The sequence below is a fragment of the Typopeltis vanoorti genome, chromosome 3, assembly GCF_054136105.1.
Source record: "Typopeltis vanoorti isolate ZY-2024b chromosome 3, IOZ_Tvanoo_1.0, whole genome shotgun sequence".
Classification (NCBI taxonomy): Eukaryota; Metazoa; Arthropoda; class Arachnida; order Uropygi; family Thelyphonidae; genus Typopeltis; species Typopeltis vanoorti.
The window spans coordinates 134,242,608-134,266,443 of NC_143551.1; the positions used below are offsets into that span (position 1 = coordinate 134,242,608).

Consider the following 23,836-nt stretch of genomic DNA (forward strand, 5'->3'; position numbering starts at 1 on the left):
TACAAAACATTAATTCGTCGCTTAGTTTTTTGTGAATTTTATGCTTCACATCTATTGATTGATTAAAATACTAATTACTTATTACTATTAATAACTATTATAATTATGCTAGATTTTAATTGTTTAATTAGTACAGCTAGAATCAGTTTGATTAATTTCAGTTCTGTGTATTAGTTTATAATTGGTAAAGACTAAAATAAGTCTCTGCTAAGCAAGTTTTCACACTTCGTTCCATACTTTTCTTTGCACTTAAAATTCTTCCATTAATATTCGCTCTAGAATTACTGAAATATAATTTTTTGAATGTTTCTTATGTAGTCATCGAATAATTCTTATGTTCAGTCCCAGAAACCATTGCTCACACTCGTCCCTGTCTCCGTTAGTAGAATCCCATAGCAGGATGGGAAGCGATTGAACAAATCGAATCCCGCCGTTCATCTTTATTAATAATACAATACTTAATGGCCATCATCCCCTATCACGTTTGGACACAGCTGAACGTCGTTGAATAGGTGTCCCGGAAATGCCTAATATTATAGTGTTCCTCCTCCTCCCCACACAATGGTCCTTCTGGTCAGACAGAAGTCCCATAAGAGGTTTGCTGCAAAACACAAACTATCCTGGTCCTCACATATCATCATCATCATCATCATCATCATCTAAAGGATACCAACATGTCTAAAATCTCTCCTCGTCCTTAACAAAACTTCTCGATATCCTTACAAATAGTTTTAGTTGTTCTGGTTACTCTCACTGCCAACTCCAAACCTCCCCCCTTTCCCCTCTAAAATCGAACTTATAATATCGATTTCTATAAAAGCTTTAATCTCATTATTCCTGGACTCATTATACGTAACAGGTTCCCCTCCTGCTGCCTGCAATTCATAACATTTCTAACTCACGAGTTTTGAAACACTTATTTACATCTTCCTCTGTGTTACTGATCTCATTCCTTACGTTTCTTACTCGTCACTTAACTCAGTTCTCTCTAAAGATAACTACGACAGGGAATAGATATATTCCCCATCTACAATGATTTAAATATTTTAATCGATATTTTGCTTAAAAAACACACCTGGATTTTGCTATACTGGAAAACGTACAATGATTCTAATTATTAATTTTACAATGTTAGTATATCATGAAAGATATCGTTAAGGCGTTTAAGGATATGGCTGTCACTGTATTATATCTATTAAATATACTGCGTGCATATTCATAGAGGTTTTGTTTATTATGTAAACAAAAACATCCAGAGTGAATGAGGCGGGGGTGGGGTGGAAGTCTGTCATCACTTCCATTTAAGACTTGGTTAGCCAGAAGAAAGGGATACGAGGTCAAACTCGAGTCACTTTTCTCGGCAAGTGTTATCTTTGAAATCACTTAACTTACAGAAGAATTAATGCATTTTTAAAGGAAAAATAAATAAATAAAATAAAGCATATACAGACTAAGTATTACCTGATATGGATAAGGCGAATAAGGTAATAAATTGGAAAATTCTCGCACCGCAGAATTTGAGTCACATCTTTACGGTATCTTATTTGATGACTCTTACACCATTCTAACCGTGTCCCAGAGACAAGAGGCACTCACGTAAAGGACCAAACATTATAAGACTGATTCTCTACCTGTGCATTACGTACCATTTTGCGGAGAAAAAGAAAATAAAAATAGCAGCCACTATAAATGACATTCTATCAAAGTGGCATTCCATTATATTACGGTAATGGAACTGCACTTTGGTAGTACACGCTAAAGTGTTCAGTAAATGAGGGCGCAGAATATATTTGTACCCGTTCTCTATACAACATGCATGTGGTAATAAATTATGGCAACAGTTTACTTCAAACTGTTATTGTGAAAATCAATTAGGAACAGATCTTTGACCAACATACACTGCGTATATAAAATATGAAACATTTCGAACTGGTAAGGAGCAAAAAATTGCTTGTGATTTGGGGAAGAGTGCCAATTATGTGTACTCTAGAAATACTTATAACTAAAAGTATTTTTTTCTTCATTATTTATCTTTTTATTATTTCTTGTGAAAATTGAAGAAATGATAATTATTGGTTCCATGATGAACAATTATGAATATCTCAGAGATAAAAAAAAATAGTTCTATTGGTCTATCACGGGTGTGTGTGTGCGTGCGTGTCAAGTCTAAGCATCAAATTTTTAATGTCTGCATTTTGTAAAATTTCTCAGTATTGCTATTACAACATCTTTTCTTGTGCTCACTTAGAGAGGAAATGATAATGAAGGATGCTGGATGATCCCAGTACACTATTTCATAGCTGCCGTGGGTTATCAGGATGATTTATCGACTCATCTATTATCTGTTTCGGAATCGCTTTTATCTAGTTATTTATGTCCGTGCATTAAATGTAACAGGGCTCTTACAGAGCATAAAAAGGCCTCGCCTCTTCCATCCCGAAGTGACCTTAGAAGCATCTTCTTCCTCAATTAATAGCCATGTACTTCAGAAACTAGTATTTTTTTATGAACGTCATGTTTTCTTAGAGTGCTGATAACTAATGACATTGTTAATCTAAGAAGACAACATCCGGCTACTGTACACGACGATACAACTCCGCACTTGTGGGTTCTATTTCCCTGGGGTGTAGAAATCGTTAGTAGCTGGCATCTCCCTATGTCTTCAATGACACCCATCGGGTCTCTTTACCGACGGTAGTCCATTTTCCGCTAATTTAAAACAGCCTTTCTACATCTGTACAGACTCGGTTTATGTGGCAAATACTTGCTTCCAATTAAAAGCGGGGCCTCCTCCTCAAGGTGCTTTATTTGTGCGTTGCGCTTATAAATATCAGCGGGGCGCGAAAGCAGCCCAAATTTCCAAGAATATGTGGAGTGGCTAAAGTGCTTGGCTAGTTGTCCATTACTCCTTAGTAAGCATTCCATACCCTCCCCATGGAGTTTATGGGGCTAGGGTGTCTCCGTTGCATTTCCTGTCCTCTTAGGAGTAAAATACGCATGCGCAATGTATTTCCACTTATCGAGAAACATTAAGGCGCACTTTGTACATATGGAGCAGAGAATGAATAAAAAAGAGAAGAAAAAAATGTGGTTAGAAGATAAAAGCAGGAATCATTAAGCCCCCCCCCCCATCTCTCTTGGCTATTTGCTTCTATGTTATTAGGTTTCCATTTGATCTCTCCCACAAGACAAATTCTCAGTTTCTTTATTTAAATTATACACAACACACGCATTTGTATTTAAATATCTATTATTTGGGATACAGAACTTCTTAATTAATTTAAAAAAAATACTTTGTTATCCTGCTTAATAGTATGAAAGAACGATTTCGTCAAAAAAGTTATCCATATTCCTTGCTTTAATTGGTTGTGATGATTATCATTTTAAACTGTATTATACGTAAAACGTATAATACAGTTTAAAATGATAATCATACTTCGTAATAATACTTCGGTTCGATATCACACCAATGGTGTCACGAGCATAGTTAAGTTATCGAGTTCTGAGACTTTTGTGCACTGAGGCTTTGAAGCCCCGACAATTTTACACATTAAAATGACTCACATTCCGAAACTTTTTTTTTTAATTCGAAAAAGTCTATATCAAAAATAAGTGTTTATTATTTTTCTATTTCATAGTGGGGTCTCGACATTAAATAAAGAAAAAAAAGTTTCTAGAAACCATGAAAATAAATCCTACACCCAATGATGTCAAGGGATTATACGAGTACACATACAAAAAATGCATTTCTTAAAGAAATGACCCGTGTGGTGGGCGGGATAAGACTAGCCTCAATGTAGCTCATGCATGTCGTACGAGACGACTAAAATGGGTACCCAGGGAGGGTAATGGATGGCAATGCTGTAGCCAATGAAGTTCTAACTGAGGCTCGGCTATTGCTGTTACCCTCCTGCCATGATCAGAGCTTTAATAGCTCAATAACACCTTATCCCTACACTGTCCTCTACAGATAACGGGGAATATGAAAAGTATTCTTGCTTCGCCCTTTTAAGCCAGTCCTTTTAAGGACCTAAAGAAATGCCTTCTCAGCCTAGCAGTATCCGGTGTTCAAAACGGACGGACTTATGATCGAAAGAACTTTATTAAGATTTGGGGGGGGGGGGGTAAACTAATTTAGCTAATTTTAGATTAAAACCAAAAAGTATTTCCCTCCCCTACAAGTTAGATTTTATCGTTCACAAACCAGCTCGTATCACATAACTGTTCTTTTAGGATTTACGGCTAAAATAACTGAGGTCATGAAGCTAGTGTGTTATGTCTGTCGTCTTTAACTTCTGAGGGACAAAAAAATCCGAGTTTCTGGGAGGGAAAAAAAAACCCGACTCCGTACAAGACCAGATAACCCAGCTTCAGTTGAAAAACTCTGATAAAGATTCTTCATATTTTAGACCGTTCGAATCCAGGTCTTTCCAACTAAAACGCATTGTCGAAACCGACTGAGCTATCACAGAGAGGGCATGGATTACGTCATCCTGAAATAAAATTCGGAACATAGCAGGCATTGCAGCCGTTTGATGTATGTTTATTTCCATTGCTTGAAATATGATTCTTGCTTTATTTCTATGCTATACAAATAATCGGAATACTGTATTATGTATACTTCATAATGACTTTTGGATGCACACTCAATGCTTATTGAAAGTGATCAGCAACTGAAAAAAAAAAAAAAAAAAAATTGTGTTCCTCCAAAATGAAGTCGTGAAAAAGCCAATGGATTTTTTAGTTAAAATGTTCACATTATGGACGTGGCTTGTTAAGAATTTGCAAGACAAAGAATTTTGTTGGTTCGATGAGCGATCTAAATTTGTCAGCCTACTCCAGGGTTTGTAACGAAAGAGGCGGTTTATGAATTAATCATGCATCAATTGTGCATCCTTCTTTGTACAATTGGTACTTGTTTTTGTTTATTGGTTTACATATAAACTAATTCGAATGCATCTTCAAATAGAGAGGAAATTAAGGACACAAAATAACGAGGAGTGTTTAAAAAATTTAAGGAATACCAGTACGAGAATAATTAACATGAAAAGAAAGAAAGAGAGAGAGAGAGAGAGAGAGAGAGAGAGAACGATGGCTTTTTTTTTTTTTTTTGAAAATAAGACAAGAGCCGTTTGTAAAGAATAAAATACAAATGACAAAGTAACCTGCAGTAAGACAAAAAATAAAAATAAATAAAGACATGTTGAAATAAGAAATTAGAGCATCAATATTTAAGAAGTAATTAAAAGATGTTTCAGTTGGAAACCACAAACATTAACAGTCAAGTATAAAGTGCTTCGTTAAAAAAAAAAAGAAAAAAAAACATTAGTATTTAAATTGTCGATTCGAAAGCAAAAATACAGAATCAAAGACATATATAAGAAAAGTAAAACAAACAAAAAAAAAAAAACTTCAACGATACACACAGAATTGGAGTGTTAATATTTGAATAGTACAGTTTTAAATTAAGAATTAATAGTTAACTAATTAGGAAAAATCTCTAAAGAAGCTTCGACGTCGTAGAATCTAAAGGAAGCGTTTAGAACATCTTGGAAATAAGTAAGAAAGTACAGCGATCCATCGAAGGTGTTTCATGAGTTATTTTCATGTAATCCATGAAACGCCTTCCGGTAGTAGCACGTGTTAAATCATGTGAGAAAGATGAATGACTCGACACAATCATAGACGGAGAATATTTGCTAAAGAATTCTTTTTTCTCTTCGTCATTTTTCCGGTTTATACCTTCGTGCAGTAGAAGACCGAACCGTAATACGAAACGACCTCTCTGACGCTCCCTCATAGAAGAGATTAATGATGAATACCGTTTGCTGATAACTTCATACGTAGAGAGAGAGAAATGCAAAGTGCTGAAATCCCATTGCCAGAGGACTTATCCGAGCCAAGCAAACACATTGCACATATTCGTACTGCGTACCCTTTTATTAAACCCATGAAGAGCGAAAGGATAAGGGAACAGAAGAGTGAAGAGAAGTGGGGAGAATCAAAGTAAATTAGCACCTGTTGTTATCCCAAAGATGACAACTAGTTTTGTGCCTGCAAAAACGTCCAATCCTTCTCATATTCCCTGTTGGCAAAAACAGTGATTGCTTCAGAAGTACGCCATTTTGTTAATGGTGGGTTGTAGGGATATTCAGTTGGTTCTTTAGGACGGAAATGTAAAAGTGAAAACTTACTTATCCATTATGTCTAAGACGATCTTTTTTTTTTTTTTTTTTTTACTTTTTTTTTTAAGTAGCGCCAACCGTTTCAGAAAGTGAATGGTTGGTCTAGTGATCCACTCATTATCTTTTTTCTTTTTTTTTTTTTTTTTCCCTTACCAGCTGTCTCTTTTTGGGCGTAATGATTATCACAGTGCTGTCCGTTACGGTCTGCAACACCAGTCATTTCATATATGAAGCGATGGAACAACATATTCTTGACTTGTTTTTATTTTTGTTGCTTGTACATGTCGCGTCGCGAATTTTTGTTTTTTTCAAGTATCGGTTCAAACGACGACTTCGTTACCACTAGACTTCTCTATCTCTTATCATCCGAAAAAATAAAAAAAAAAGGCCACAATTATTTACGCCAACATTCAGTTTCTTATGCTTTTCTCTCTGAGAATTCGTCCTCCAACTACGCATCTTTTCTCCCTACCGGCAAATCACTTACTAATGACTAGAAATTCACTTTAAAAAATACGAAATCTGACGTCACTCATAATACCGAATTACTCCTGTTTTTTTATACGATTGAACTACATATTACATTTCTACAGGCTTTTTTTTTGTTTGCTTATCAATAGAGAACCGACAACTAGAATAAAAATTTTGCTACCACTTAGTGGAGCAAAACGAACTATAAAAAATTGTAACATCATCAAAGAATAACAGGAATTTGCAACATGATCCAACAATGCAATGGAGACAACAATCGAGCCATTGTGACATCACATCATTGTATCCTCCTATTGGTTGATGAATTAAAGTTTCGAAAAGTACAAAAATAAAGTAGAACAATATTTTAACAAGAACCATAAGGTTCATAAGAAACATTTGAATTAGCATTTTTCTGTATGAGACGAAAGAGGGCAGCTTATATATTAACTTGCTTCGCCTAGAGCATCTCAAAGATCGTCTAACATGAAGACATTCTTCATGTTAGACGATATATTTCCTATCCAATAGGAAAAATAATACCAAATGATTAATGAAGTATTTTCTTTATTTTTTAAAATAGTATTTTAAAAGTTTTTTAAATATTATTTAAAAAAAACCTGGGAATTTTTAAAAGCCCATGTTTTGACCTTTTTAGCGTATAATACAATGCATCCATTTATTTTAATGGTGACGCATCGATTATAGTTTAAAGTTCATTTCGCACTGATTTTTAAAACCCTGGAAACACGCTATGTTGGCTTCAGAGAGATGAATGCTACAAACAAATTAAAACAATAATCCGATTTTCATTACTTTCTTTTCTTTTTTCCCCCCATAAAATATTGTCGACGTTGTATTCCACTCACGTCGTTAACACTCGCAACGTCTAACTGTAATCGCATGATAATCCGTGCCTTTGAAGCATTAAATGAAAAACACAGCAATAATGAGGATTACTTAAGAAGCGAGAACAAAGGGGCTCCTCTGGGGAAGCACAATCAAAATAAAATTACAAGATAATGGACCAGAATGCGTATGAAACTTCTTTGTATTTGCATATTTGTTTTCTGTCTGCTTGTATTCCTAGAAGGGTTGGAAAAGTGCACGTAACGAACATAAAAAATTTAGTCAGACGTGATAAGGTTTGTTCCTTGAACTCCCCTAAGAAAAGATACAATTTTTAATTTCAAATCACGTATACACTCTTAGTTTATGTCATATTTCAGGATAGCAGAAATATTTTTTTTTATATATGGGAAAACGGTCTTATATATAGAATGAAATTATTCTCTTCCTCCCCCACCCCTATGATAATGCGTACGCCATTTTGAAATGCTAAACACAATTTTTAAAATGTTTTAAATTATTAAGTTGTTTTAAAGATTCATTAAATGAATCGAACCCCCCCCCCCCTTCCCAAATTTCCAGAGTCACGTCCATGAACTATTTTAATACACTGACTTATATACAACATAAATTACCATAAATTGAAAATTATAATTTTTTTTTTGGCCAAAAGGAAAAAGAGAAACTCATTTTTATATATAAATAGTCAATATTCAAGTTATAATTTAAGATTTTTTCAACCGAGTTCGCATCTTACTGAGAAATAACTGCCTGGTGCGAAATCGAAATTTTAATTTTTAATGCTGCTGTTTATACTCTAGTGATTTATGAGTAGCGTTCTATAAATGTGTTCTTCGGATGTTTTCTCAATGCGTAACGTACTGATACAGAAAAGCGTTTCTGTCTAACTGTCGAAAAAAAATATTGCAGAAAGAATGCTCCATATAAAACTATGTACTAAAAAAGTAATGCGTTCAGATGACACGCGCACGAATGGAAGCTATCTGTAAAAAAAAAAAAGTTACAATGACTAAGTACCATTCGTTACAAATCGTGCAGAGCACGTGCGTGGCTATCATTCGGTTGTACGTGCTCATCTTGTCTATTTCACGATGATCTGCTTTTCATTCTTCATTGAAGTTTGACGCGAATGCTTATGAATTGTTTGAAAGTTACTGAAAAATAACTTGAACGCAAAAGCTGTTTAAATTATCAATAATGATATTTAAATCATTGTTACGCAATAATGAGCTCTCAAATCACCATTGTTGAGAGTGCTCATTTAAAAATATCTGAAATACAGCAGTTTCTAACAATAATGTTATTGTTTGAAAACTACTGAAAAATAATCTTGGACGCAAAAAATGTTTAAATCACCAATACTGATATTTTAATCATTGTTGCGTAACACCATTGTTGAGAGTGCATATATTTAAAGTATCTGAAAGACAGCAGTTTTTAACAATGATGTTATTGTTTGAAAATTACTGAAAAATAATCATGACGCAAAAGATTGTTGAAATAATCAATAACAAATTTCAAGCACTGTTGCGCAACAATGAACTTTCTAATCACCATTGTGTTAAGACGCTCTTATAAATTATTTGAAAAGTATCTGAAAATCAGCAGTTTTACAATGAATTTATAATTCTGAATGCTTATTAATAATCTTAACAATAATCGATAGTCAAAACTATTAGTTTTATTTATGGAGGCTGAATGTTTGCGCATATTTAAAGAATATCCTTCACAACGTAATCGAAAGAATAAATTAGAGAAAAAAAAATACTAGTAAAGAATGAGATTGTTAGAGAAAAGCTTAGCAAAGAAGATCAATTTACAGATTCAGAAATTTGTGACAAACACGTAAGGGAAAACTACGTGTGTGCTCAGTAATTATAATTAATACCTAGATGGGAATCTGAGAAAAGTTGGTGATAAGTGGAGAGAATCCAGAACGGAGTTTATATTTTGAGTCAGAGAAAACTAGAAAGAGATGTGGCGAGTGAGCAGAGCCAGCCGTTCCAACAGAATCCCATTAGTAGATAATATATACAAGAACAAAGCTAATTACATTCAAGTATTCCATAAGACTGCTAAGAGAAGGTAATTTGATAAAAATGTCTGATGCTTTTCTTTAATGGAGGCTTCAGTTCAAAGATGTCCGATAAGATTATTCCACTAATCTTGTGCTCTTAATTAGTTTGAAACTACAAGTTTTGATCAAAGCTACAAGAACAGGGGGGATATCTCCGAAAATGGTAGTGAGGAGTATCCCATGATGCAGAGGACATTCGTAAACGTTTTTTATTTTTTTGTTTGTTTTATGATTTTTTTTCGTTTTTTATGACTAGATAAGTTTCCGTACTAATATCAAATATTAGTATACAATTTTAATGAGCATTTAATTGGAAATTTTGAATCTTTGTAGTGTTTGGGTTTACAAAGAGAGGACCACCCTCATTTTCGTTCTAAAATTAATGTCCTCTCTTCGTTCCGCCAAAAAAAAAAAAAAAAAAAAAAAAACGATGCAAAACCTAAACTGTTAATATAGCATTCCTGTAAGGGCTGCTTTAATTACGTTTTTGCAAAACATTCCTGTCAGTTTTTACATGTCCGGAATTTTGTTCTCGCTTCTTTAGGAATCCCAGATGATGCTATTAGATAGAATTAGCTTTCTAAGAGCTCTAAAAACTATAATTGCCTTAGCTGCACTCCTTTTTATTTTATCCGAAAAACCATCCGTGCCGATGCTGAGTTCCCGCAGAGTGTTTCGACACATTTGTATTCTACGCCAAGAAACTAGATACGTCCTGATCGTCATCATATACACGTGACAATTTATCTTCAGGTAGGAACGTAGTCCATATGAATTTTATTTTTAGTTTAGCAAAATGGAGTTAATTTTTGCCATTTTATCTGCTACCGAGGAACCACCAGAATGAAGCAGAATTGTTCTTTTACTGTTCATGCAGCTCGGACAGTCTCGGAATATATATATATATATATATTTTTTTTTAATTATGCGTGTGTGATAATGAGTTAGCCGGTCTCCATTAAAACATTTTTTTAAAAAAAATTTCTAAACAAGGATGTATAAGAATCAAAGTTTACAGAATTACAGATTGTGAATCACCTCTACTCAAAAACCCAACATTCATCCACGTACCATCTCCGATCTGGAGATCAGCGACCATGGCCATCCATTTATTCCTATCTTCTGCATCTCTAAAGATCTGTATGGGACTTGTGAGAGTGCAGTGTTCTTCGTGTAGCGAAGTCTTGGTGGGTCTCTTCCTCATCTTCCCTGTAGTTTGCTGAGATGATCATACTGGTCAATCCTTCTTTTCTTAGCACATGTTCCAAGAATTTCACTTTCCTCTTCCTAATATGCTTCTTAGTAAGCACATCTCCAGAAGCGTCAATCTTTTTTTGGATAATCCATGTTTCTGAAATACGGAAACATAATCCATGTTTCACTAATATGGGGTTTTATTAGAGGTAATTTAAATTAACAATTTAAATTATTTGTATTACGGAAATTTTTAAATTTCTTTGAGATGAATGCACATAAGAATTGCAACTATGCAGCTGTTAATTTCAGTTTAAAGTAACACCTTCCTAATTTCTATTCATTTCCATCCATCTCAAATAATTTTTTTAAATCTGCATCTGGGATTTTGTAAAGAGGTTTGAAGATTATGATGATTCCACAAGAAAGGCAAGCTAACCAGAGATCGCTTGCATTTCACAGACATATACTGAACGCAGAGCCTTAGTTGCATCTTCTATAATTCTAACCAAATCCTGTTATTATTAAATATATTCTAATATTTAGACTGCACAGGATTGGCATACATTTCAGTAACAAATGGTTACAAGCTACTTATCATAGTACTCAATGTACTCTATTAAGTACTCAATTAAGTAATTTTATTAAGTAATTAAGTAATTTTAAGTACTCTATGTACTTAAAATTTCGGTTATTAATATATTATAACCACTGATCCAATCCATTGAAACTAAGTGTCTTGCACTTAGTTTCAATGGATTGAAACTAAGTGTCTTGAAACTAAGTGTCTTGCAAGTAGACATCTACCCTTCTATGCACATACATACAGACGCCGATAAAAACACCTTTCATGCAAGTACATACAATAAAATACCTTGCTACTGCGGTTGATATGATTTTGTATATTCTTATAATTCGTCTACTTATAGTGATAATAGTGACCACGTTGTACTAGTTGTTAGATTCATAAAAACACTGATATATAAGCCGTTATACAGAATCCATCCTACGATATACAATAAGAATAGACTAGATGTGTTTTTTTAACTACGAGTACTACAAAGTGAATACTTAATATCGTTACAATACAAAAACTAACAACATTCAACCTCTAGGTATAAAGATAAAATTCCACGCCTAAGAACACTGTGGTAATAGACTAGATTTTAACAGCAAAACGCCTACGCTGATGACCATAAAATAATAGAACTTCTTACTCACAACCACACACTTGATAACAAGCGACCGACAAAACTTTACTACTACATAAATTCAATGCTTAGGAAAGCTTTCAGCAAAACTTTTATATTCCAGGAATAGTAAACAAACTGCCATCGAAATTGTAAACCTTTTCAAATTTTAATCGGCTCACTCGGAAAGCTACAAAGGCACTATGGAAATAACGACAGACAAATGTTTTTTTAGATCTGCACCATAGACCTTACGAAATTCTCTAAAACCAATAAAAATTGAGAAAGAGACTGAGTAGGAGCTCTGCAACACAATATCGCTTTGATCTGTATGTTATTGCTCAATACATGTATATTGCTTGAAAAGAAGTTAGCGGTCACCCACATGGGCAAGGTGCATCGTGCCATTAACGAGTCAGGTGTTTGTAGCCGGTATAAATTGGAGGAATATGACGATCCCACATCAATGCAGCTGAATTCGGGTGAACTTCTGCGAGGAGGGAACTGACGGAGTTTAAAAGAGGGGTTTTGATAGGATGTCATGTTGCAGCTCTATCTGCTCGGTAAACTGTTGACAAATTGGACCAATCGGAGTCAACCATCAGTGATACCATACTGAGATGGAAGCGCGGGTGCTGCAAGTGCTACCCGCAGTGGAGGACTCACCACACTCAACGAACGTGACCGTAGGGTGCTGCGAAGGATAATATGTAAAAAAATGCCTTTTCGGCCGCATTCACGTTGCATGTGGAGTTTCGGGCATTAACTGGAACACGAATCTGCACAAAAACATTCAGAACAGAGGCTCACAACATGAGTTTCCATGGTAGGATAGCAATATGCAAACCCCACATTACCCGAACCAACATACAGCGTCGTCTTCGGTGATGCAAAGAGCGTGTGCGGTGGGACGTGGAAGCTCGGAAAGCTGTGTTATGGAGCTACGAAACACGTTACATCCTCTACAGAACAAATGGATGGGTGTGGGTATGGCGGATGCCGGGAACGCACTCTCTTAGGAGGGTGCGTAATCCCAACTATGAAATTCGGAGGTGGGGTGTGATGGTATGGTTCTACTTTATCCGGTCCTTCCTCGGGCCTCTGTTTGTAGTGTCCCAAACATTGAACTCCGAGAGGTACTTGAACATTCTGGACAATGTAATGCTCTTGTGTGGCGTTTCTACAGAACTGACCATTGTCGCTTTCAGAAAGACGATAGACCGTGTTATAAAGCTGCTGCTGTAACTGCGTGGTTTGCGGACATGAAAATCACCACACTTGACTGTCTCCACATAATCCTGATCTCAACCCTACTGAACATCTGTGGGATGAACTGGAGCGTCAGATGAGGGCAAGGAATGTCCCACACAACAGTCCAGAACCTCATTACATCCGTACAGGAAGAATGGTCCAAAATTCCCATTGATCGCTATCGTATGCTTCTGGAAAGTATGCCGGTAAGATTACTGAAGTCATCGCAGCAAAAGGTGGTCCTACATCTTATTATGGTGGGCGCCCTGGCTGTTTGTTCCTCACGCTATGGTATTCATCACTGACTTCTTTCCAAGCGGTGTACTTTATTCTGTATGTATGTGTGTGTGTGTGTGTGTGTGCGCGCGCGCGCGCACTCCCGCGAGTGCGCATGAGCATAGTGTAACTATATATCAAATAAATAAATAACTTGATAAACTTTATTTTTTTTTTCTTTATGGCAATGCCACTCACGAAAGGTCCATAACACCAACAGACAGATAAACGTAGAATAGTTTGTTAGGGAACATAATGCGCGACTTTAAAACTCACGTGGCTTTCTTTCGTTGATTTAAATACTTTAAGCATGGAGCTGTATTTGTTAGAGTTGTCTGCCATAAATCATTCGATGCGTTCGATTCACACGAAAATTCAAAGTGAAACATAACTGAGAAATTAAAAGAATGCAGAGACGCGAGGAAGGCTAATCTGTTCTTCTTCATTAGCAAATAGGAAACTCCTTTGTTTTTGTTTCAACGAATCCTACTTTCTTCTTGTTACGACAGAAGTGTAAGGAACGATTTTTTTTTCCCCTTTCAAAACTGATCTGAATAACTTAAAAGAAATTTCTAGAATTGCATTTTAAGCAATAAAAAAAAAACTTATGAAGGAAAAAAAAATTATATTTGGGATCCAAAGAGCGCCTTCCTGTAGTCAAAAGTGATGATTGTGGGTGTCCAGACGTAGTTTCAGTTAAACGGGAAGACATTAAACTTACGATTACTTGGGTGACTGTAGATCTAATGCGATATAATCAGCCAATAGGATAAGAGAAGTGTATACATAAAGTATATTATAGAAACCTAAATAAACCAAAGACTGATTTTAGTTTTTCGAAACTATTTGAAAATTTCCATTGCTATGTACTGCGTTGGGTGCTTGGCTTGCTTATCTTCGGCACAAGGCGTTTTGTTTTCCGATATTATAATTGAAAGACACGGTTCCAAATGTGGAACGGCATTTTTAGCTCCCTCATTGGTTACTCAAGAAAAGTCTCTTCTTTGTCATTCGTGTCGTTTATAAGATCTAATGCAAGATTAATAGCCTGAAGACAATAGACTAAGTATAGACTTTTTCTTTCAGGATAATTTAATTAATTTCATTAAATTGCAGATAAGTTTTGATTTTATTTAGAAATTGAAAATAAAAAACCTTGGCAGGTTAAATCTTTTCAAGATTCGAAGAACTGCAGCTGGAAATTTTCTTTATTTTTCCAACATTTTTCTTTTCATCTAATTCTCCTCTGAGAACGGTTATTGGCTTTTATGTCTTTGCCGTTGCTTTATAATTAATTCTTACGTGTTTTTCCTTTGACCGTTCATTTCCCAATGGAACTAATGGCCTTTGTAAATTTAAACAGAGATCCTGAACAATTTAATTGACGAATATTGCAATAAAAAGAGTGCAATTTTAAGGATGCACTTAAAGAGAAAACAAAATACCAAAAAATGGTCAACTGTGACCATCTTAGGATTAAAAAAAGAAAAGAAAAAGAGTTGATCAACATGCCCTTAAGGAACGAGAAGGAGGGGAAAAAAAAAAAGTCGGAATTCTCTCCTCTCCAAAACGATAAGGAGCGAAGTGGGCTAGCAATCCCAACGTCTCAAGCAGTCAGTGGTTGATAAAGTTGGCGTTTTCGGTCACGATTAAGTCTTAAGTAATGGGGAGTGGAGAACGCTAGGACTGCGTTATTAAGATCTTGCCCCTCCTTAGCGTGTTACAAGGCCACCATTTGTAGCCGTATTACGTGCTATTTGATCTTGGCGGCAGATAAGAGTTTGCCACAGGTAAAACGTAGAGCGTGGCGACGCTCAGCGCTGCCACGTTTCTCTGGTGCAGCAAAGACCTGTTCTGTTTGCAGTCGGTGGTCAGACACGACGCATCAAATTAATGTTCTCTAGCAGGCCGAATTTCAAATAGGAACCAGCGTTTCTTTCTATTGCTCTGTAATTATCGGATACCCTGTCAACAGAACACCAGGCTGTAGTGGTAGATGCGCAATCAGCGACGTAGTCACGAGACTTGAAGCGTCTTCATTGCCAACATTAACGATTTGCTTTATGCAAAGCAAACACATCAAATGGATTGATGCGCAGAAATGGGTTTCTTTTATGGTCTAGTGGCATTGTTACTGGAATGGTTATGGTGGGGATGGTCTTGTGTTTTCCAACATCATATTTAACAGTCGCAGTTTAAAAATTCGCGTTTAGTTTTATTCATTTGTCTACTTGGCTTATTTTTAGTGTGCAATTCATGTCAGTCAACAGCGGATATCTTTTCGTTAAGTTTTAAAAATCGGCGAATCACAGGATACACGTGTGGATTCTGGTCTAAAACGTAGAATAATGATTCTTCAAATTCAAAGATATAATATTAATTCTTCAAATTCTAACACTTATTCTAAGATTTCAAATTCTAACACTTATTCTAAGATTTCAAATTCTAAGACTAATTCTTCAAATTCTGGTTGTGATTCCTCAAATTTCAAACCTCAAAATTTAAGACTAGTTCTAAGACTATCAATTTTAAGACTTATTCTGAGACTTCCAATTTTAAGACTAATTCTTCAAATTCCGAGACTTATGCTACTGATTCTTTAAATTTTAACACTTATTCTAAGATTTCAAATTATAAAACTTATTCTAAAATGTAAAAATTTCTAAGAATAATTCTTCAAAATTTGACCTTTGATATTGATTCCTCAAATTTCAAACATTCTAGGATCTCAAAATTTAAGACTTATTCGAAGACTTTCAATTTTAAGATTATTTCTTCAAATTCCGAGAGACATGCTGCAGATTTTTCAAATTCTAACATACAAATTTCATCTCTCGTTTTGGTTTATTTCCGGAATTATTATTATTATTATTATTATTAGGCATCCTAAAAGTACAATAAAATTCATTATAAACAATCACCAGTTCAGGTTTCAGAGAGAGAGAGAGAGAGAGAGAGATCATCACGTGTAACTCTTAACCAACTCAGATATAACAATTTATTTCATTGGACGTTGCTATTGCTGGAGATTACTATTTCTCTAAATTGACTTGGACAACATTATAGACAGCAAATAAAATTAATACGCAAATGTTTGGATGAGAAGTTGATAAGGAAGAGGAAATAAATACTTTACTTTTCTAATCCTAACTGCTATTATAATGTTTGTGTATCGTATGCATTCGACAGTCGTTTTGCTCAGATGGCCATCCAGAAAGTGCAATCAACAGAAACTGAACTCCTCTGTGACTGAGAGTAGACCGAATATCTTAAGCTGGATCGTTAAACAACTTAATTCTGTCTTCTGTACAGAAGAATCAAAAGACCGAAACTGAAAATTCTTAGCTTAGTTGTACAAAGTTAATACTTTTAATTTCTGTCTTTTCGGAAACTCTTCTACTTTTAAAATAAGAATTTTTAGAATTCTACGTTTAAAATGAGAAAGAACAGAATATCTGAACCGATTTGCGATTTTTATACATTTAATGATGAAAAACTAAAGGAGCGAAAGGGAAATCTAGTGAGACGATAGATATGTTTATACCAAGAAAGACAGGAGAGTAATGTTATTAAAAGGAGATAATCTCATCTCCTTTTGGAGATGAGATTAGTGAATATAATAATAATAATATCATAATTTTGCATAAAATTTCACAGAAATAATATAGGATTCAATTTTACTAACACTGAAGTCAAGATGAAGTGATATAACCTATTTTGGGGATCAATATTTAAGTAGGGGGGGGATATCGTAAAAGTCTTGTGGTTTGTGTAGTGCAAGGTTTGCCAAATGAGAGATGCGTGAGAACGAATTGGATTTGCTCTTAGATGGAGAATGATATTCAGAGGAAACTTAATCGGTGAAAGAATTTCGAAATAATTTCGACAGTAAATGTATGTTTTTCGTTCTTATTAGATTGTTGAATATACCCGGAGATCTCTGGTAATTAAGAGATAAATGGGTAAAAAAAAAAAAAAATTAGGCGCCACAAAATGACTCCAGGCATGACTTCTATACCGAAGTCATTGCTGGAGCACACAGAACTGAAATTGAATGTGTTGATCATAATAATGGTTTTGATCTTGGACAACTTTGGTACATTTGTTGGAAAACCAAGCATGCATAAATACAGGGGCGTGCAATCGGAAGAACGACGGTACATTGCGCCCTTCGATTGGAATAGGGCTAAGTTCGATTCTCGTCGTGATGGGAGGAATCTTTATGTGGACTTTTTCAATCTAAGGTGAGTTAGCCGATCTCATACGGAAGTAGCAAGGTTTTTTCTCCCGGAAACTCGAGTTTTTCATCCCGCATACAGAAAAATCGGCCGTTCAGAACACACGCAATTTACAGACAAAAAATACTAGTTGTGGTGGGCGGTAGATGGCGTTGATGGAGATGATTGGTAGTAGAGGTGTAGTGGTGGAGACAATTGTATAGTGGGTGTCCTCCCGCGATGAGTCCTCGGACTCCTTGGAGGTGTCACGAATAATAATAATAATATAAATATATTTATTAATTTATTTATATTTGCTTGTAATATTTAATTTTATCATCAACAATCCTATACAATTCTCTTATTTTATATAAAAAATAATAAAAATCCATCTTGTAGCACTTGGAGGGCGAAGGACGCTAGCAGCACTGTGTGTTTACCACAGTGTCATACTGCTACGCGTGCAAGCATATGCATGTCATAGAGAGATGAGAGCTATCTATTAGCTCGCATCTATTAGCGTAATGCGGCAATGTCCGTCGCGCAGTTCCACTGTTGTTTGCATGCAGTTTGCGCCAGTAGTAGAGTGTTCGTAGTGCTTATCGTGTTTACTCCGTTTCTTTAAATATTTGGACGTACAATTAAAGACATAACATTTGTTATAGTTTTTATTGTAGAACATTATTGGGATTTATGATAATGGATTTTATTTTTAAGTAATTTTGAATTATACCAAACTGTATAATTTTATCGATAATAAACAATATTTTTTCATGTTGAATTTTTTTTAAATTTATACCATAATTTTGATATTTTATCCCAATACGTATACTTACTTACAGTGTGTATGTATATTTCGAAAGTTGCAGCACCCTCCACGATTTCAACTTTTTGACTATATATTAATAAATGATATACACAAATTGTCAAAAAGTTTCACCAGGCATTCTATCTGGCTTCTTCAGGACAAGTATAATAGTACACAATAACGTTTGCTAGTAAAAAAGAAGAATGGAGTAACACAGTCAAATAAATTAAAACTGCCGCGTGACATCATAAGCATGGAGCGTGGTGTCTCAGTCATTGTTTATTGAGCGCATTGTATAGTTTTTAGCGAAATGAAATTCTGGTAAGCTGAGTGAATTTATTAGGCTTTTCCAAATGACTTTCAGAATCCTTTCTTGATTTCTGTTTAGATTTTATCCCGAACGGAGTACAACCGCGGCTTCTTTGAAGTTTCTACATCGAAAATCTTCTTCTATATAAGGCATGAAGCTGTTATCCCAATTCTTCATAGAAATCTTCCACAGCAACAACCGTTACGCGATGTTACACGTCAGTTTTTAATTTTAATTTATTTGACTGTGTTACTCCATTCTTCTTTTTTACTAGCAAACGTTGTGTGTACCGTTATACTTGTCCTGAAGAAGCCAGACAGAATAACTGGTGAAACCTGTTGGCAATTTGTGTGTTGGCAATTTGTGTATATCATTTGAATAAAACCAAGAAAAAACTGTTAATTGACCAAATACAAAACAATAATAAAGTAAACGATCCCAGCTAAAATTTCGGTTCTCAATCTGGACAATTTTAATGTTTAGAAAGATAGATAGAAATTAGTTAGATAGAAAGGTAAGAAAGATATTGTAATAAAAAAATTCGTTACATAAACTCTGACTCCATTCCTCTCTAAAACTATTGAAACTGAAACGATGAAGATCACGAGGATTTATTACGATATTCGATATGCTAGCAGCTTTTCGTGTAGAATAAAAGCACTTCGTGCAGAACATTCGGGAAGCTGGTGGGGAAAAAAAAATTTTTTTTTCTGTTCAGTATCTCTCTCTCTCTCTCTCTCTCTCTATGACCAATACCGAAACTGATACTTGACAGTTGGTTTAGTAAGATACATGCTGTAAGAAACCTACTAAGCTGGTATAATCCCCGATTCACTACTTTCCAGTGACCCAAGGAGCTTTCCTTCTGAGTTTTGAACCATTTCCGAATCCTACTAGCTTTTGTCGCATGCTATCTCTGTTGTAAATCGTGTCTGGACAGAGTCTGCGTGGTTAGTGTCAAAGAAGGAGGATACTCGACGTGCCTACGCATTCGTCTAAAATCAATCAAAGTGACGTTCATCTATTTTGACATCAGCTCTCTCTCTCTCTCTCTCTCTCTCTCTCTATGATGTGATTTATTCGGTAGCTAGAAGGCTTCGAGCTCTCAAAAAAAAAAAAAAAAAAAAAAAAAACTTTTTCGGTCAAATTTAAACGCAATAATTTCGCCTAGCCATCTAAAAGTACGTCTCTGTCCTCCGGACTTCAGGGTCACCAATGGAACTGTTATTAGCTCGACACTCCACCAGCTCCGGAACTAAATTATGGCGGCCCCAATCTCGCCATGGATCTGCTGAAAATGGATTGACTTCGACCTCTGGAGGACATATAGAATGATATGTAGTAATGACAGGGGAAATGCCTCTTGGACGCTAAAAAGCTACACTGCTTTGAAAGGAAAGACGGTAATAGAGAGGAACGAGATACTCCCACAGAAAAATCTGCTGTCATCTTAGTAAAAAGGTTTCTTGAGCTGTATGCACGAGCTCTGTCGAAAGGTAAGAAGTAACGAAAAAAAAAAAAAATACTCACTAGCTTTCGAGATCACTATAATGCCTTATTCGCTTCGAATAGATAGCATTCGCTTCACAAGTAAGGAAAAGGGGAGGTCAGTCTCATACTGGAATCTTCTAGTTGCTTTTTATTGCATAGTTATAATACGTTACTTATTCTTAGACAGAGAAAGTTTTTCTTCCAAGGTTCTTATATTTGATGTCTATATATTTATTGCTAGACTTGGAATTTTACATATTTGACTTCCGAATATTTCGTCCTTAGCTATAGAATATGCACTTTTACACATTACGTGTAAAATTGCGCGTGTCCCTTTAGTTCTAACTCAAATTTTACACTATAGTTAGGAATTTGCATGTAAAATTAGTATGTGAAATTAGGGTTAGGCATTTACGCGTATATGTGAAATTAGAGACAACATGATCGCTGATTTGTCATTTCCATAATCAGAGATTATGAGTATGTAGTTAGTATTTTAAATGTATAGACAGTGATTTAAGAAGTTGTTTGTTGGGTCCACGTGCAAGTAATAGACGATAATAAGCACTCTTTGTGTCAGATTGCTTTAGAAATATGTAAATTGTACTACTTAAACTGTCTCCGTTGAGTTACTTCGTATCGAGTTACATTTGATTTAAATAGATTAACGAAAATTAATAACATTCTCGAGTAGGATTCAAAAATAAATCTTCGTTTTTATGAAAGTACTGCATTTAATCTTGGCAAATTATCCGAATTTTCATCTTAATTTTCCGATATTTTTTGTGTGTATTATGTGAAATTTGTAATTTGAGCCACGCGCTGTACATAGATAAAACGTGTTTTTCTTTTTAAAAAAAAAAAAAAAAAAAAAAAAAAAAACGAGTGCACATTAATTTAGATTATAAAGAATGGATTGGGTTACGATAATCTAGCTGTATGATAAACTGGAAACCTCAGTTCGCTCGCGTGAGCTTAATTATCCCGCATATCGATTAGAGTGTGGCTTGTATCACCAGGATACTTGTGACACAAAACAACACACACACACACTGCAGAGGTGCTAAGGGGAAAGGATATTGTTAACTGCCGCCCCCCCCACACACACACACCACGTGCTGTCTGTCTGCTACGATGCAGTCAGTGCAGTATTCCGTTATAAATTACCATTATCTCCACTACAATTACAGAAAGTTATTTCCGTAAGTTTATTTCATTAGCAGCGAGAACAAAGTCATCTACCTTTTCCCCTTTGCTGCATCTTCTTCGTTGGTAAACACTCGTGACATCGGTTGGGCGTTAGACATATACTTCTCAGAATTTAACAATAAAAATTTGCACACAACTTCCTTTTACTGATTAGCGAAAGGGGTTCTTTCTTTAGCGTCATTTTAAATGCAATCGGAAGTAGTTTTGTGTCTCATCTGACACCATTACCTCTTTTGTTATCGTGCACACCGCGGTACATCAGCTAATGTCTAAAGCAATTTTTATTTATATTATTCTTTTATACTGTGTACTGGAGCATTCGATTCATGTAGTTAGACAACATTTACGGTGTTTAAAATAGCAATGATTATATTTTTTATTACACCTGACGAGCTGTAATGATCACGAAACATGGGTTTCAGTCATCTAGCTATGGATTTTGTTCCCCTCGATCAGTAAACTCTCGTGGACCCCCCCCCCTTTTAAAATTTTCTATTAGTTCTCTCCCTGAGAGTTTTCAATATGCTTGTCTGAACTCTTGGGCCACCATTTTCAAAAAACGTCACAACATGGATTCCTTCCAAAATTCGTTTTGCAGTACTGTCGATGGATTAAACATCAAAAATGCCATCCACAACAGAACCATATGTTATAATAATTTACAATCCCCCCCCCCCCCTTTGCTTATTCAAAACATAGAAATGTAAACATCAAATGTAATTACAGTAATCCCTCGATTAGTGCGCCCCCGATCAGTACGTCATTCTTTTCGATACCCAAATTCCATTAGTGCGCCTATATACATCTTAAAAATAAAAGTTACAGATTTTAAAAAATTTTTATCTATACATTTTTATGGCTAAATATTTAAAAAAAAATCACTCACCAGAATGAAATAATTTAGTTACCGATTTAAAACATTTTACAAAGTTATTTTTAATGGCATACTACACTACCTGCATGTACACTATATTCTATGTTCCAAAATTTACCGCCAATATTTATGTCGTCTGCCATATAGTACGCCCACAGATTCGAGACCCTTCGACATTTCTGCGCATGTCAAGAGAAGGAGAATCCATTCCGATAATAGGGTAATCAATCCGTATTGTGGGATGAGTTGTTTATTATTACACGTCGGAAAATTAACTTCTCTTTTATGATCGTAGTTTTTAAAGTGGTAACTATTTTGCTTGTATAACAGTAGGGAAATTTTATCTATAAAGCACGTGATTTCGCGTGTAGGTGACCGATTCGTACGGCCTTCATTTCTTTCTCCCCTTAGGCATGAATCGACTATTCTTGGCACCAAGACAAGCGAATCTGTACAAAAGTGTGGGCGTACTATAATTATATAGCGCTTTGATGGTCGTATCTCGTGCCTCCTTTGCAATGTTATATGACCTTACTTTTTTTTATTTTAAAGTATTTTCCCAAGCTTTAATCATGAGTAAAAGAATTAGTGAGCAAAAAAGTGGATGAATGAAAAAGATTCGATAATGAAGAGAGAAGCAGTAAAATTTGCAGAAGAGTAGAAGAGGCAATAGGGCCATACCGTCGGTTGTATGGGGAAAAAAACAAAATGCCTGCCAAACTATGTTAGCTCAATTCTTTGTTAAGAAGTAGAAAAATAAAATTTATATTCTGAATATGTTTTATTGTCTTTCAGCTTCGTGGTTTTCCTTTAACTAGGTCCTGAGACATACCTTAATTCTTTTATGAAAAAATTAAGGTTCAAAAAAGAAATTTGAAGAACGAATTATACTGTTTCCCATAGGTTATTATGTAATATATATATTCGATTAGTGCGTTTTCGATTAATGCGCCTGTTTTAAAGAACGCATTAGGTGCACTAATCAAGAGATTGCTGTATAACGTTTTAGTACGTTACTGAAACTACACCAAGGTTCTATCTAAAACCTCATGTTCTTGCCCTTCAGGAGATCATATTGATTTATTGTTCTGGTAAACGTATTAAGCTAGTTTTTGAAAGTAACAATTTTCACCAGTTTTCGTAAAAAAAACAAACCTTTTTTTTTGTCTTTTGGGAATGGGAAAAAGATTCGAGTTTAAAAAAAAATTTGTAATGATGCTGCAAAAACTAGCAGCAAGTAGAAAATTAGAGCTGCAATGACTTGAAGTATTCTTGAAAATGCAATACCTATAGGGTATTCAGTGAAACGAAAAACCTGAACTCAAGAGGAACGAATATAAATTATATAGGGAGGATACTATAATTAATTCTATTGATTTTACTTCTGTCGATGGACATCATTAGTAATTAAGC

At 35.1% G+C, this 23,836-nt stretch overlaps 1 protein-coding gene across 2 annotated transcripts in view; it reads left to right on the top strand.

The window, feature by feature from the left end:
• The window catches only part of LOC150108580 (latrophilin Cirl-like), a 780,008-nt gene that overhangs the window by 303,822 nt on the left and 452,350 nt on the right, over positions 1–23,836 (top strand). The window lies entirely within an intron of this gene.